Source organism: Mirounga angustirostris, unplaced genomic scaffold, assembly GCF_029215605.1.
Source record: "Mirounga angustirostris isolate CCGP_5_RB_7025 unplaced genomic scaffold, mMirAng1.0.hap1 SCAF_1, whole genome shotgun sequence".
Taxonomy (NCBI): domain Eukaryota; kingdom Metazoa; phylum Chordata; class Mammalia; order Carnivora; family Phocidae; genus Mirounga; species Mirounga angustirostris.
The window spans coordinates 43,671,076-43,686,308 of NW_026991709.1; the positions used below are offsets into that span (position 1 = coordinate 43,671,076).

Consider the following 15,233-nt stretch of genomic DNA (forward strand, 5'->3'; position numbering starts at 1 on the left):
AATATCTAAAAACTCTAAGACAATGTAGAATAGTTTTAGTGACAATAAGTACCATTGACACATTCCTGGTCTGAGAAGGAAAGTATTCAACATATAAATGGTTAACATAATTTAATTGTAATTATTCAGTGTGAAATTCTGATTTAAGATCATTAAAGAAATATTAAAAGTTCACATTTAGAGATTATCAGATAAAACTTCCAATTAAATATTGTAGAAAATATCACTTCAGTTTGGCTAGATAAGTTAATGAAGATCTGAGAATTCTTTAAGTGAAAATTTCCTTTTATTGAAATATGTATGTATAATATAACTCCATAAGTATAAACAATCAAATGAAACATTACAATTTTTAAAAAAAGGAAAATTGAATTGTACTTTTTTTTAAAGATTTTATTTATTTATTTATTTGAAAGAGAATGAGAGCAAGAGCACAAGCAAGGGTAGCGGCAGACAGAGGAAGAAGCAGGTTCTCCACTGCGCAAGGAGCTCCACACGAGATTCGATCCCTGGACCCAGGGATCATGACCTGAGCTGAAGACAGACGCTTAACCAACTGAGCCACCACGCACGTCCAATTGTACTTTTAAATGTGAATATTAATTCCTCACAGTTAAATTTATGGGGAATTCGTCTCTAAAATTGCACTAAATTTGATAGAATATTACATTGAAACTTGTTATAAGTTCATAAATTATATACATGAATTCAATATGGTTTAAGCATACACTTAAAATGTTATTCTAATGGTTAAATATCTTTACAGATATAACACAGGCAAGATACACAAAAAGGTAATACAAAAATAGAAGCCTAAAATGTGCAAAGCAGGGACTGTAGATCAATATAGCATTGGTACAAACTTCCCTAGTAAACTTGGGCAATTTACTTCCTCTATGTCTGAATTAGATCATTATAAAATAAGATAAAAACAGTTTTATGTAAAGATAATCATTGCTTTAGTTATTAAGAAAATTATGTGTGTGTACACACCTATATAAAATACTGACGAGAGTAAATGATACATGCTAATTACTATATAAAGGTGTTAATTATTAATATTCTTAAAATATCTACATACTAATTCAATTATTTAAATCTCAGTAAGTATCAAAGGCATTCACATTAATATATTAAAAGCCAAGTTCTCATCCACAGTTGCAAAATTTCAAAATGCAGACCATTCTGTATATAATTTTGAATGTTGCTGTCAGCACAAATCATACTCATTTCATCTTAGTTTCTTCCTAGATTCCATGACTATTGTTTTATATATGTGCCTTCATGATCTTTGATGACTAAAATATATTTTGTTATTCTGTCGATTCAATGTATTCTACTTCTACCAAGGAAAAGTAAGATGCAAAGCAATCACAGACAGGGATAATGTAATGATAACTCCTTAAAAATTACAACAATCTGGGCGCCTGGGTGGCTCAGTTGGTTAAGCGACTGCCTTCGGCTCAGGTCATGATCCTGGAGTCCCGGGATCGAGTTCTGCATCGGGCTCCCTGCTCAGTGGGGGGTCTGCTTCTCCCTCTGACCCTCCCCCCCTCATACTCTATCTCATTCTCTCTCTCTCTCAAATAAATAAATAAAATCTTAAAAAAAAATTACAACAATCACTCCATGATTTTCAGGATGATTTCCTGGCATAAATTACATCACACTGTATAGGTTCTATTTTCTCTTTTATATTTGATAAATACATTACAGCATATTAAATTAAACTCCCAAAGTTTATAAGAATATAAAATGTTTCTCTACATATCAGTTATTTATTTTCCTCTGGTTGATTTAAATATTTATATTATTTCAAAACCATTTGGACATGAAAAATTAAAGTATTCAACACTTTGTAAATGTAACTAGTGGCACAGAGAATTAATACGAAGATAGTATTCAGCAAGGTAGCTGATCTTGACTGTGTACCAGAATTGTGGTTAACATACTGAAATAAAATTTGCTCAGGCCATTTTGTCAGTATTTTTCAAACCCTGGGTTGTGACTCTTTATCAGCACAGAATGCGTGATCACAATTTTTACATGAAATGATAGTTACTATTTGATTAACTTTGTCCACATTCTGTGGATAGGGAGTAGTGTTGAGGGTAGGGAAACCTGAGGAATGGGAATGTTTCCTAAGGGCTTATTTTGCGTGGGGTTATTGGATATGGATATCGATATTTTTAAAGTGGATATCATTATGATCATACTATACCTTAAAATCTACTCCATTAGGTACATTTCAAAGTTGTTTCAATAAATATAGATTATATGAGATAATCTTCATTTATGATGTCAGATAAATACTTGGGTTCACCCTTTTTTGTTTGTTTATATTAAAAATGAAAGAATTAGATCAGATTATTTTGATTTTACTATTATTTTTTAGCATCATTTTAATCATAGTATTCTGGAAACAATATCATATGTGAAGGAAAACTGCAATTAGTTGAGGGTTGAGAGGATAGTGAGAAGAATAGCATAGCCATCTTTCTTCCTTAAATATTTTCTACTCTTCTGCAAGATTGAGATTCAGAAATGTCCATCTGATCTTTTTATTACTTTTTTTCATGTAATACAAACTCTCTTCTTAATGCCCTAGCATATGAGACAAATATCATCTCTTACCTATTACCCCTGTCCCTAACACTCAGAGACACACACGCTCATTCCTATGATGTGACCTCTGTGGTCTAATCTCACTGAAGTCTTTTTTTTTTTTTTTTAGGGGAAAGCAAGAACACAGCCCCCCATTACCACAAATTATGCAGTTGACTTTCCCACATTTGGGGAAATCGCAGGGATCAGCACAACCAGAGTGCAATGAATAAGCCTCGCCCTGGGAAAACCATCTTCTTGATCATGGTATCTCTTCAGTGATACAGGTAAGTATCACTGAAGTCTTTTTGTATTATATTACTTTGTCCATGCATTTGCCCAAACTGTTCACTCTGGAGTATCCTTTCCCCTAGTTTTACTTAATGATGACTTCTCAGTATACATCTTTGAGAAATTCTTTCAATTTTCATTTAAAATATGATGGCATGTTGAGTATCTGCGCAATATTTCTGCTTGTTAAATAATGAATAGCAAGATGTGTAATTTTCTACAGTTTACTTCTGTAACAGGCATAGGGAGTGTAGTAGAAAAAGCATTTTTTTTTTTTTTTAGAAAAAGCATTTCAAAGTTAGATAGAAAAATATATCTAAATACCCTTCTAACTCTCTTCAAAATTAGAAAAATATGTTTAAATGCTTCTAATCCATTTAACCACCCATAATAACCCTATATAATATTGGACAAATTCATTAATTTCTATGAAAACCATATCCTCATCAGTAAATGCTAAATTATAAAAGAACAAATAAGTAAGAATTAAAGTAAAATTTGAAATTGATAAATATGCAGTTATAATTTTCAAATATATTAATTAAAATATTGCAACACTGTCTCTTTCTTATACTAGTCTGAATGTTCAGAGAATTTAAATACACTTTCTAAACCAGTTGAAGCATAAATGGTTTAATGATAGAAATAAATGATCAAATTGAAACCACTAAAATTGATTTTAATAATTAATAGTTGTGGCAAACATATAATCCTTAAATTAAACTATTAGGAATTTGATTCCAGTGATAAAAAGGTCGATACTTGTTTTTACCTTTTGAAGCAAAGGATATTTATTTATTTACTTATTTATTTCAAAGTGAATTAACATTTCACTTTATTAAATAATCATATTTTGTTCTATATACTATATATGAGAATGTAACTCTATACTCTGTAAAATGATTATGACTTCACTGAAATACTATTCATGAACACATTATTTTTCTATGCATTTACACTGTTTTTTGTAAATGTGTTAACTCAAACCTCCTGTTGCAATTTGGGGCCTGCTGGTCAGTTCTTAAACTGTCAGCATACATACAGTGAAAACCATCCTAAATACTATACTGTAGTCAGTAAATTCATTTGTATTTAATTCATGCACAACATATTTCTAGAATGTGGGTTCTAACTAGAAGAAATACAGACGATGAGTACTTTGTGATTATTGATTATGAAGGTATTTAGTTAAATGTGGCCTATGAAATGCTCATTCACATTGTAAACAAAAGTTCAAAGAAAGGTAATTTAGAGTCAAGAGTATAATTTATTTTTGTCACCAGTGTTTTAACTCCTTCAAACTAAATTAAATAACTCTCTTTTAGAAAAGACTTCATATTTTAAGAACTCCTTTTGAACAATCTAACAACAATTAGGAAAATATTTCTTGGAAACTGTCCAAAGTATTTGTCCTTAGAGCTTGTTGACATAAGTACCAAGAGAAATATTCCGTATTCTCTATTCATATCCTAGTGGATCCCTGATTGTAATGTCTGACAAATATTCCTGCCAACTTGCAATCTTGAGAGGTTCAAGGATGCTAATTGTGTTTGTTATTTTTGTATAATAGAAGCTATAATTTTGTATTGAGTTGAGTAGCTAAGAAATAAGAAGACTCAAACCAACCTATATAATTATGATTCACACACACACAATCTTATTACTAAAAAGGTATTAGTAATATTTTTTTGAGCACAGTCTCACACCTTAAAATATTGTCTTGAATTCTTAGAAGAATGTATTTGTTATGGACAGTTACAACTGAGGTTTAGCTAATCGATATTGTTTAAGTGATGGTAGGGAAATTGTATAGGCGGTAAAGTGGCATATTTCAAGAATATGCTAAAAATATAACAAATATATCAGCTGAGACTAATGATCCATCTAATCCAGTATCCTCTATATTATAGTTACTAAAGGTATTTTAATTGTTTTATGAGTTCTAAGCCAAATGATTTTCCATGAGTATCTGTTATAGTAATCTCTATCCACAAGGCAGGACCAATGTGCATTAATGACAATTCTTATGTCCAGAATGGTTGCCAAATTCACTTATTCAATGAGGATCTTGGATCGTCTAGTTGAGTCTTTGACGAAAATATTTAATTTTGTACACTAAGAACCTATTTTTAGCCAGCAATGTTATCTTCAAGCCAATGGTTTTCTTTTTTTCTTTTTTTAAAGATTTTATTTATTTATTTGAGAGAGAGCATGAGAGAGAGAGAGAAAGAGAGAACATGAGCGGGGGCTGGGGGAGAAGGGCAGAGGAAAGGGGAGAAGCAGACTCTCCCACTGAGCAGACTCTATCCAAGGACTCTGGGATCATGAACTGAGCCAAAGGCAGACTCTTAATTGACTGAGACATCCAGGCTCCCAAGCCAATGGTTTTCCTTAAATATTTCCTCCAAATTGCCATTGTTTATTTGATTCATAAATTTTGTTTCTTGCAATTTTACCACAATAATTACATTTTGTTAAAAGCTTCTTACATTAGTTTGTATTTATCCATTGAAGGTTTCTTTTTGGAGACCTGGATACCATTTTTTCCTGGTTGTTTCATTCCAATGAAATGTATATTTTTCTGTATTATAAACATGACTGAATATAAAATGAACTATTAAGCCTTAAAATAATGCTCTTTTGAGGAGTAAGCTTAAAGTAAAAAGTTTAAAAAGGCAGAAAAGGATAGATGGATAATTTGATGATAGATTTGATAAAGAGGGAGAGAGAGGAAGGAAGGAAGGGAGGGAGGAAGGAAGGAAAGGAAGGAGGGAAGAGAAATTCATTATAAAATTAATTTTAATTGTATTCAGGTAATGGGTAATAAAATATTATGGTGATTTTGCTTTTATTCTTACTTTGCTATTTTTCCCAATTGGATGTCATCAGCATTTTTATAATTTGTACTTCAAACTAAATGCTACAAAGCACTACTTTTGGATATTAGGACAAAAGTAAAAAAAAAAAGACAGGGCATGTATGTATGTATTAAAAATAATGAAAAAATTTCTAATGTCCAACATTGTAAGGTTAAAAAATAAACTGAAACACTTTTATATTTGAGTGTAGGTAAAATAAACTAAAACTATTAACTTATCGGGCATGTGATAATTACTGTACATACAAGGTTCTATTTTTATGAAAGAAGTAAGCAACAGATTTTTTAGAGATTTTTTTAAAAAGAAGCCAGATGAATCTGGGGTTCAGACACCCAGATATTAAAATAAACTCATTAAAATGTATTGTATGACCACGACTACAAATAAACTTCTCTGAACCTGAGTATGGCAGTTTAAAAAAAAAATGAAAAATTGGACCAAATGACTAACGTTCTTTTCAGTGCCAACAGTCTCATCAAGCAGTTATTTCCAGGATTGATTCTATGCTTTCAGTGTGATGGTCCAATATCATCCTGAAAATATCTCAAAGTAAAATTTACCAAAGAACAAAAACGTCTGCACAGTACTATGAAAATGGATATGCTCTAGGACAACTACAATATCTCACCCTGTAGGAACTGTGTACTTTGACTAAAACAAATGTTAAACTTAATGAAACAATGTCAGTATTCATGCTGTGGTAAAACCTGATGATGCTACCCTGGCTGAGAGAATGATGGACATGACACATTATTATAATATTCATTTTGATGTTAAATTTTCAGTTTAGGTCTTTAAATCAGGTCAGAGACAATTTATGCACACCCATGTTTCTCCATTCTGTCAGTCATTATCTCTCCATTTTACTGTGCGACATCTAGCATTCAATTGAGTTTCTAAAAGGGACTAATTAATCATGAAATAGGTTTTAGCCAGGTTTTCAGAGTGAAAGTCATTAATACTATATCTACTTGAAAGCAAAAGATTATACCTGACTGGAAAATGAACTACACTATTATCTCACCAGACAATGATGCAGCAAGAGTCATTCTCTTGAAACAGTAAGGACTCATTAAAACCTGTGTTCATGATTAAAATTAGGTTCTGCTTAGCATGGAAACTGTGAATGATGCATTAGCACTCTGTTCTTTGTAAAACAATACAACTCTCATGTTTAGGATTAAGGAATATTTTATTTCAGGAGATTATATTTTTATTAAACTACATTGTTCTGATAAAATTAAGAGGTTTTGTTTGTAAGGAAGAGTATCTGTCCTGGTTTTTAAATACGGAGGTATAAATAGAATACAAATAGAATTGAATGGACCTATTTTTCCAATTAGAAGGTCTAGTCATACTTTTCTTGCATGTGTGATCGTGAAGCCAGGAGAAGAGTGTTAGCTTTCCGTGTTCCTTTCCATGAACTGTAGAGAAGCATGAATCTCAAGGTGATACAATTCCATTAGTTCTTTATTTCAGACATTACATAGAAATGTTACATTTCAAGACTCAGTTTTCCCCTCTACCTGTACTCCCTCAACAAAAAGAAGAGCAGGAGGAATTTTGTGTAAATAATTAAATTTTTAAATTGTAATTTTTGCTTTGGACCCTGTTTCCTAATTAATGATTCATATCCAGTATTGTAAACTTAGCAAACACAAAAATAAAAGATATTAATAAAAAGATAATAAAGATAATATAACAATAATAAAGAGATCGAAGAAAAATCAGCAATATGACTAACTGCCAAAATTGGTTATTGTTAACATCTTGTTAAATGTTATCACTACTTTTCATGACTTGCCTTGGAAATAATTTTGTTCATTTACAAGGATACTATTATTCTCTTGTTGATATTTAGTAGCCTGTTTATTATAACTTATATATATATATTCCTTAAAACATTTTCTATATTTTGTAGTCTGTTTATTATAATTTATATATATATATATATATATATACATACCCTTAAAACATTTTCTGTAAGACGATTTTGATGGCAGCAAAAAATTCTCCAAAAGCACTATTTAAAAATTTACTTAAAGATTTCTGCCATATTTTTAGATATGCAGAAAGTTTTATTTACACACTACTAAAACATAACAAATTTAATGTCTCTGATTAATCTTTTAGGTTAATTTTTATAAGTAGTATGGCTGTGTCTAAGAACATACACATATTTGATGATTTTAATATGTATTTGCATTTATATTTAGAACATATTTTAGTCTCACTTTGATGTTTGATTTTATTATGTTAATCACCATACATTATATCATTAGTTTTTGATGTAGTGTTCCATGATTCATTGTTTGCGTATAACACCCAGTGCTCCATTCAATATATGCCCTCTTTAATACCCATCACCAGGCTAACCCATCCCCCGACCCCCTTCCCCTCTAGAACCCTCAGTTTGTTTCTCAGAGTCCATAGTGTCTCATGGTTCATCTCTCCCTCTGATTCCCCCCCTCTTCATTTTTCCTTTCCTACTATCTTCTTCTTCTTCTTTTTTTTTTTAACATATAATGTATTAATTGTTTCAGAGGTACAGGTCTGTGATTCAACAGTCTTATACAATTCACAGCGCTCACCAAGCCCATTATATTTAATATGGACTTATGTTGTATGGATATTGGTGGGAATTGTGTGAGTTTACATTAGAGTCCATTCCTCCCAAAAGCTCTTGTGATTATTTCCAATATGGAAGTATTTTAGTTTTATTAGTCAGTTAGCTTCAGATTTCAAATATAAAACTCCTGGAACAAGAGTTCTCCTGGAACGTCATGCTCTAGGTAGCATTGACATCTTCACAATATTTGTTCTTCCAATCCATGAGCATGGAACGTTTTTCCATTTCTTTGTGTCTCCCTCAATTTCTTTCATGAGTATTTTATAGTTTTCTGAGTACAGTTTCTTTGCCTCTTTGGTTAAATTTATTCCTAGGTATCTTATGGTTTTAGGTAAAATTGTAAATGGGATCGACTCCTTAATTTCTTTCTTCTGTCTTGTTGGTGTATAAGAATGCCACTGATTTCTGTGCATTGATTTTATATCCTGCCACTTTACTGAATTCCTGTATGAGTTCTAGCAGTTTTGGGGTAGAGACTTTTGGGTTTTCCACATAAAGTATCATATCATCTGCAAAGAGTGAGAGTTTGACTTCTTCTTTGCCAATCTGGATGCCTTTGATTTCTTTCTGTTGTCTGATTGCTGTGGCTAGGACTTCGAATACTATGTTGAATAGCAGTGGTGATAGTGGACATCCCTGCCATGTCCCTGACCTTACAGGAAAAGCTCTCAGTTTTTCCCCATTGAGAATGGTATTGGCTGTGTGTTTTTCATAGATGGCTTTTATGATATTGAGGTATGTACCCTCTATGCCTATACTCTGAAGAGTTTTGATCAAGAAAGGATGCTGTACTTTGTCAAATGCTTTCTCTGCATCTATTGAGAGGATCATATGGTTCTTGTTCTTTCTTTTATTAATGTATTGTATATCACATTGATAGATTTGTGGGTGTTGAACCAAAATTGCAGCCCAGGGATAAATCCCACTTGGTCATGTTGAATAATCCTTTTAATGTACTGTTGTATCCTATTGACTAGTATTTTGGTGAGAATTTTTGCATCCATGTTCATCAGGGATATTGGTCTATAATTCTCCTTTTTGATGGGGTCTTTGTCTGGCTTGGGGATCAAGGTAATGGTGGCCTCATAAAACGAGTTTGGAAGTTTTCCTTCCATTTCTATTTTTTGGAACAGTTTCAGAAGAATAGGTATTAATTCTTCTTGAAATGTTTGGTAGAATTCCCCTGGGAAGCCATCTGGCCTTAGGCTTTTGTTTGTTGGGAGATTTTTGATTACTGATTCAATTTCTTTAGTGGTTATAAGTCTGTTCAGGTTTTCTATTTGTTCCTGGTTCAGTTTTGGTAGCTGATACAGCTCTAGGAATGCATCCCTTTCTTCCAGATTATATAATTTGCTGGCATATAGTTGCTCATAATATGTTCTTCTAATTGTTTGTATTTCTTTGGAGTTGGTTTTGATCTCTCCTCTTTCATTCATGATTTTTTATTTGGGTCCTTTCTCTTTTCTTTTTGATAAGTCTGGCCAGGGGTTTATCAATTTTATTAATTGTTTCAAAGAACCAGCTCCTAGTTTCACTGATCTGTTCTACTGTTCTTTTAGTTTCTATTTCATTGATTTCTGCTCTGATCTTTATTATTTCTCTTCTCCTGCTGGGTTTAGGCTTTATTTGCTGCTCTTTCTCCAGCTCCTGTAAGTGTAGGGTTAAGTTGTGTATTTGAGACCTTTCTTGTTTCTTGAGAAGGCTTGTATTGCTATATACTTTCCTCCTAGGACTGCCTTTGCTGTATCCCAAGGATTTTGAACAGTTGTGTTTTCATTTTCATTTGTTTCCATGAATTTTTTAATTCTTCTTTAATTTCCTGGTTGACCCATTCAGTCTTTAGTAGGATGCTCTCTAGCCTCCATGTATTTGAGTTCTTTCTGACTTTCTTCTTGTGATTGAGTTCTATTTTCAAAGCATTGTGGTCTGAAAATATGCAGGGAATGATCCCAATCTTTTGGTACTGGTTGAGACCTGATTTGTGACCCAGGATGTGATCTATTCTGGAGAATGTTCCATAGGCACTAGAGAAAAATGTGCATTCTGTTGCTTTGGGGTGGAATGTTCTGAATATATCCGTTAAGTCCCTTTGGTCCAGTGTGTCATTTAAAGTCTTTATTTCCTTGTTGATCTTTTGCTTAGGTGATCTGTCCATTTCAGTGAGGGGGGTCTTAAAGTCCCCCACTATTATTGTATTGTTGTTGATGTGTTTCTTTGCTTTTGTTATTAAATGGCTTATATAGCTGGCTGCTCCTATGTTAGGGGCATAGATATTTACAATTGTTAGATCTTCTTGTTGGATAGACCCTTTAGGTAGGATATAGTGTCCTTCCTCATCTCTTGTTACAGTCTTTGGTTTAAAATCTAATTTGTGTGATATAAGGATTGTCACCCCAGCTTTCTTTTGGTGCCCATTAGCATGGCAAATGGTTTTCCACCTCCTCACTTTCAATCTGGGGTGTCTTTGGATCTAAAATGAGTCTCTTGCAGACAGCATATCGATGGGTCTTGTTTTTTTATCCAATCTGATAGCCTGTGTCTTTTGATTGGGGCATTTAGCCCATTTACATTCAGGGTAACTATTGAAAGATAGGAATTTAGTGCCATTGTATTGCCTGTAAGGTGACTGTTACTATATGTTGTCTGTGGTCCTTTCTGCTCTATGTTACTTTTAGGCTCTCTCTTTGCTTAGAGGACCCCTTTCAAGATTTCTTGTAGGGCTGGTTTCACGTTTGCAAATTCCTTTAGTTTGTTTTTTTTTTTTTTTTTTTTTTTTTTTTGTCCTGGAAGCTTTTTATCTCTCCTTCTATTTTCAATGAAACCTAGCTGGATATAGTATTCTTGGCTGCACATTTTTCTCATTTAGTTCTCTAAATATATCATGCCAGTCCTTTCTGGCCTGCCAGGTCTCTGTAGATAGGTCTGTTGCCAATCTAATGTTTCTACCATTGTAGGTTACAGATCTCTTGTCCTGAGCTGCTTTCAGGATTTTCTCTTTGTCTCTGAGACTCGTAAGTTTTACTATTAGATGGCGGGGGTTGACCTATTTTTTTGATTTTGAGAGGGTTTCTCTGTGCCTCCTGCATGTTGATGCCTGTTTCCTTCCCCAAATTAGGGAAGTTCTCTGCTATAATTTGCTCCAATATACCTTCTGCCACTCTCTCTCTTTCTTCTTCTGGGATTCCAATTATTCTAATGTTGTTTTGTCTTATGGTATCGCTTATCTCTCAAATTCTGCCCTCGTGATCCAGTAGTTGTTTATCTCTCTTTTTCTCAGCTTCTTTATTTTCCATCATTTGGTCTTCTATATCACTGATTCTCTCTTCTGCCTCATTTATCCTAGCATTTAGAGCCTCCATTTTTTATGGCACCTCATTAATGTCCTTTTTTATTTTGACTTGGTTAGATTTTAGTTCTTTTATTTCTCCAGAAAGGGTTTTTCTGATAACTTCCATGCTTTTTTCAAGCCCAGCTAGTATCTTTAAGATCATCATTCTGAGCTCTAGTTCCGACATCTTACTAATATCCATATTGGTTAGGTACTTGGCAGTTGGTACTGCCTCTTGTTCTTTTTTTTGAGGTGATTTCTTCTGTCTTGTCATTTTGTCCATAGGAGAATAGATGAATGAGAGAACAAAATGCTAACAGGGTAACAACGTCCCCAGAAAAATAAAGACTAAACAAATCAGAAGAGACCTGAAACTGGGGAAAAGAAAGGGAAAGAAAGAAAAAAGAATAAAAAAAGAAAAAGATAAAGATAAAAACAAACAAACAAACAAACAAAAAACACCAGAATATGATCAAGTATGATCAGGCTGGTGCATAGATCAGTGCCACACACTAGATTTGGGGCATATTTTGGTCTGTTAGAAGAAAGTGCCTCCAAAAATTTTAAAGAAAGAAAAACTTATATATGTTCAAAAATAAGGGTAAATACGATGAAGGGGTGGAATATGACTGTAAAGATGAAAATTATAAAAGATTTTATAAAAGGAATTGATAAGATAAGAAGTTGGTTGAAAAAAGAAAGAAGGGGATTAAAAAAAAGGGGGAGAGAATGTGATCAGGCAGGAGACTTGAACAAAGCCATACACTAGAGATTTAGGGTATATTTTAGTCTGTCAGAAGAAACTGTATCCCAAAATTTTAAAGAGAGAACAATATATATACATATATATATCAAAAATAAGGTTAACTACTATGAAGGGGTAGAATATGAATCTAAAAATGAAAAATAAAAAAGATTTTTTAAAAAAGGGATTGATAAGTTGTTGGTTGAAAAAGGGAAAAAGAAAAATTCAAAAACAAAAAGTTAAAAAAAATTAACTTTGAAAGACTAAAGAATCATGGGAAAAAAAACATGAATTCTATGTGCAGTATTCCCCTAGCTCTGGAGTTCTGCTGTTCTCCTTGATAGGTAAACTTGGTCTTGGCTGGCTGTTCTTGCTGATCTTCTGGGAGAGTGGCCTGTTGCTGTGGTTCCCAAATGTCTTTGCTGGAGGTGGAATTGCCCTACTCTTGCCAGGGCTGGGCTAAGTAATCTGTTCGGGTTTGCTCTCCATAGCTTTTATTCCCTGGAAGCTTGCCGTACAGCCTTGGAGGACAAGATTGAAATGGAGGCCTCCCAATCTCTGCCCCAGAGGAGCCGATAACTTGGGGCCCCACTCCTCAGTGTGCCCCCAGTGAAAAGCAGTCAATCACTCCCATCTCCCCAGTCTCTGGCCGCACTCCATGCTCACCCAGCCTGTGACTGAGCATTCCTATCTCTGGTACCCAACCCCATGTGGAGTCTCCAAACCCAGCAGATTCCTGTGGTGCACTCCCGCACTGCTCCTCCCGGGGGAGGAAGGAGAGTCTCCCTGGATCTGCCGCTTGTTGGGTCCCTGCTGGGAGAGCAGTGGCCCAACTGTGCCATGGATCACGGTTTATGGCAACCCCAAGCTGAAAGCCCACTCCTCAGCTCCATCTCTGCAGCTGGCTTCCCCACTCTGATACCTGGGAGCTCTGCCACACTCAGGGACCCCCGTCTTTCTGTGACCCCGAGGGTCCTGAGACCACACTGTCCCAGTGAGGGTTCCGCTCCCTACTTAGCCACTGGAGTGACGTCCCTCAGCAGAGCAGACTTCTAAAATTTCTGATTTTGTGCTCTGCAGCGCTATCACTTGCCAGTAGCGGCTGATGTAGGCCCCCTCCCCCACCGTCTATCTTCCTGAATATTGCCTCAGATTCACTTCTCCACATGTCCTACCTTCCAGAAAGTGGTTGCCTTTCTGTTCAGAGAGTTGCTGCTATTCTTTTCTTGGATCTCCTGTTGAGTTCATAGGTGTTCAGAATGGTTTGATCCCTATCTAGCTGAATTCCTGGGACCAGATGAAATTTAGGTCTCCTACTCCTCCGTCATTTTGCTCCTCCCCCGATGTTTGATTTTATGCTTTCAGTTTGTAGAGGCATCTATATCATGGATTGTGTATTACTGCACCTTCTTCTAAGAACTTTAGTCTCCTTTGCCTCTCAAATGACTAATCAAAGGCCAGACATATTCTCAAGAATTAACATAAATTGGACCAATGAGCTCTTATCTAGATCATACTCCTCAATGCCATTCTTAGAAGTTAGCTCTGAAAGAAAATAGCTCATTGAAATTATTTCATTAGGCAGACTTTGGAGTAGTTTAAAAGGCTGAACAAAGAAGTCATTCTATTGCTGGGAAAATAAATCCACAAGTGAGTCCCACATAAATCTACTGTTCAAAAATCTGTTGTACTAAGTTGCAGTATAGTTTCCAAAAAAAAAAAAAAAAAGAAAAAGAAAAACAGATGCTTAAAATGTTAGTAAATTTATATTAAAATTTAATGAAACATTAATAACTAGGTTTCTTAGAGGTTGGAACAATGTGAAACTAAAATACAAAATAATAATAGATGTAAAGTATTCTTCATATACTTCCCCAGAGTAGAATAGCAGTATTGATTAAACTTGGAGACTTAGATATTTAACAATCATGTTAAACATGATTGTTTAAATTTATTATAACCACTAAAAATAGCAGGTATAGTACATAGTGCTTGCTTCTGCTTGAAATGCATTTTCCACAGATTTTAACATGACTCATTCTCTTTTGAAGGTGTTTTCCTTGAAGTACTCCCTGACCATCCTAACTTTAAGTAATCACTTACTATTCTTGGTCATCTTTACATACTTTATTTCTTTTCATAGCACTTACTACCACAAGAATTTACATCACATATGCAGTGGTTTCTTTCTTTTTGTCTACTCCAGGAATGTTAGCTCCACCAGTAGGGGAATTTTGCATTTGCCATTTTGTTTTCTACTCAAAGTAGTTACAATATTTCAGGGCAAATAACAGACACCCAATATAAGTTTCCTGATTGAATCAAAGAATGAGTACATAATAATTAAATAATTAATCTCTTTAGTCATATTGATTTTTTGTCTTTCATCTCTGATTTCTGGATTTTTTTATCTCAAATTTGCCTTTCATTATACAGAATCGGAATTCAGCAGTGCTAATATGGTTGAAATCTTTTTCTCTAAATTTGCAATATCTCATTTACTTTTCTTGATTTGTATTGTAATTGACTATTTTAAATTTACTTGACTATCAATTGACTATTTTAAATTTAGTTTTGTTGTTTGACTACCTCAAGTATCACAAAACTGATTCTCCCACATTCCCTTGTATTGAATACTTGATATATTTTTGGTCTTTTTACTGTTTCCTAGAATAAATTTGCAAACAATTCTTTTGCAAATATTTTGAATGATTAATTAATATTTTAAACTTGGATTTCATAGGACCAATTATGTTT

The 15,233-nt window shown here is 33.8% G+C and overlaps 1 non-coding gene across 1 annotated transcript; it reads right to left on the reverse strand.

The window, feature by feature from the left end:
* Nucleotides 1-2,731: 2,731 nt before the first annotated feature.
* LOC123835086 (U1 spliceosomal RNA) lies at nt 2,732-2,899 on the reverse strand. Its single transcript, XR_006788641.1, has one exon. It is a non-coding gene; the product is annotated as a U1 spliceosomal RNA (small nuclear RNA).
* Nucleotides 2,900-15,233: the final 12,334 nt, after the last annotated feature.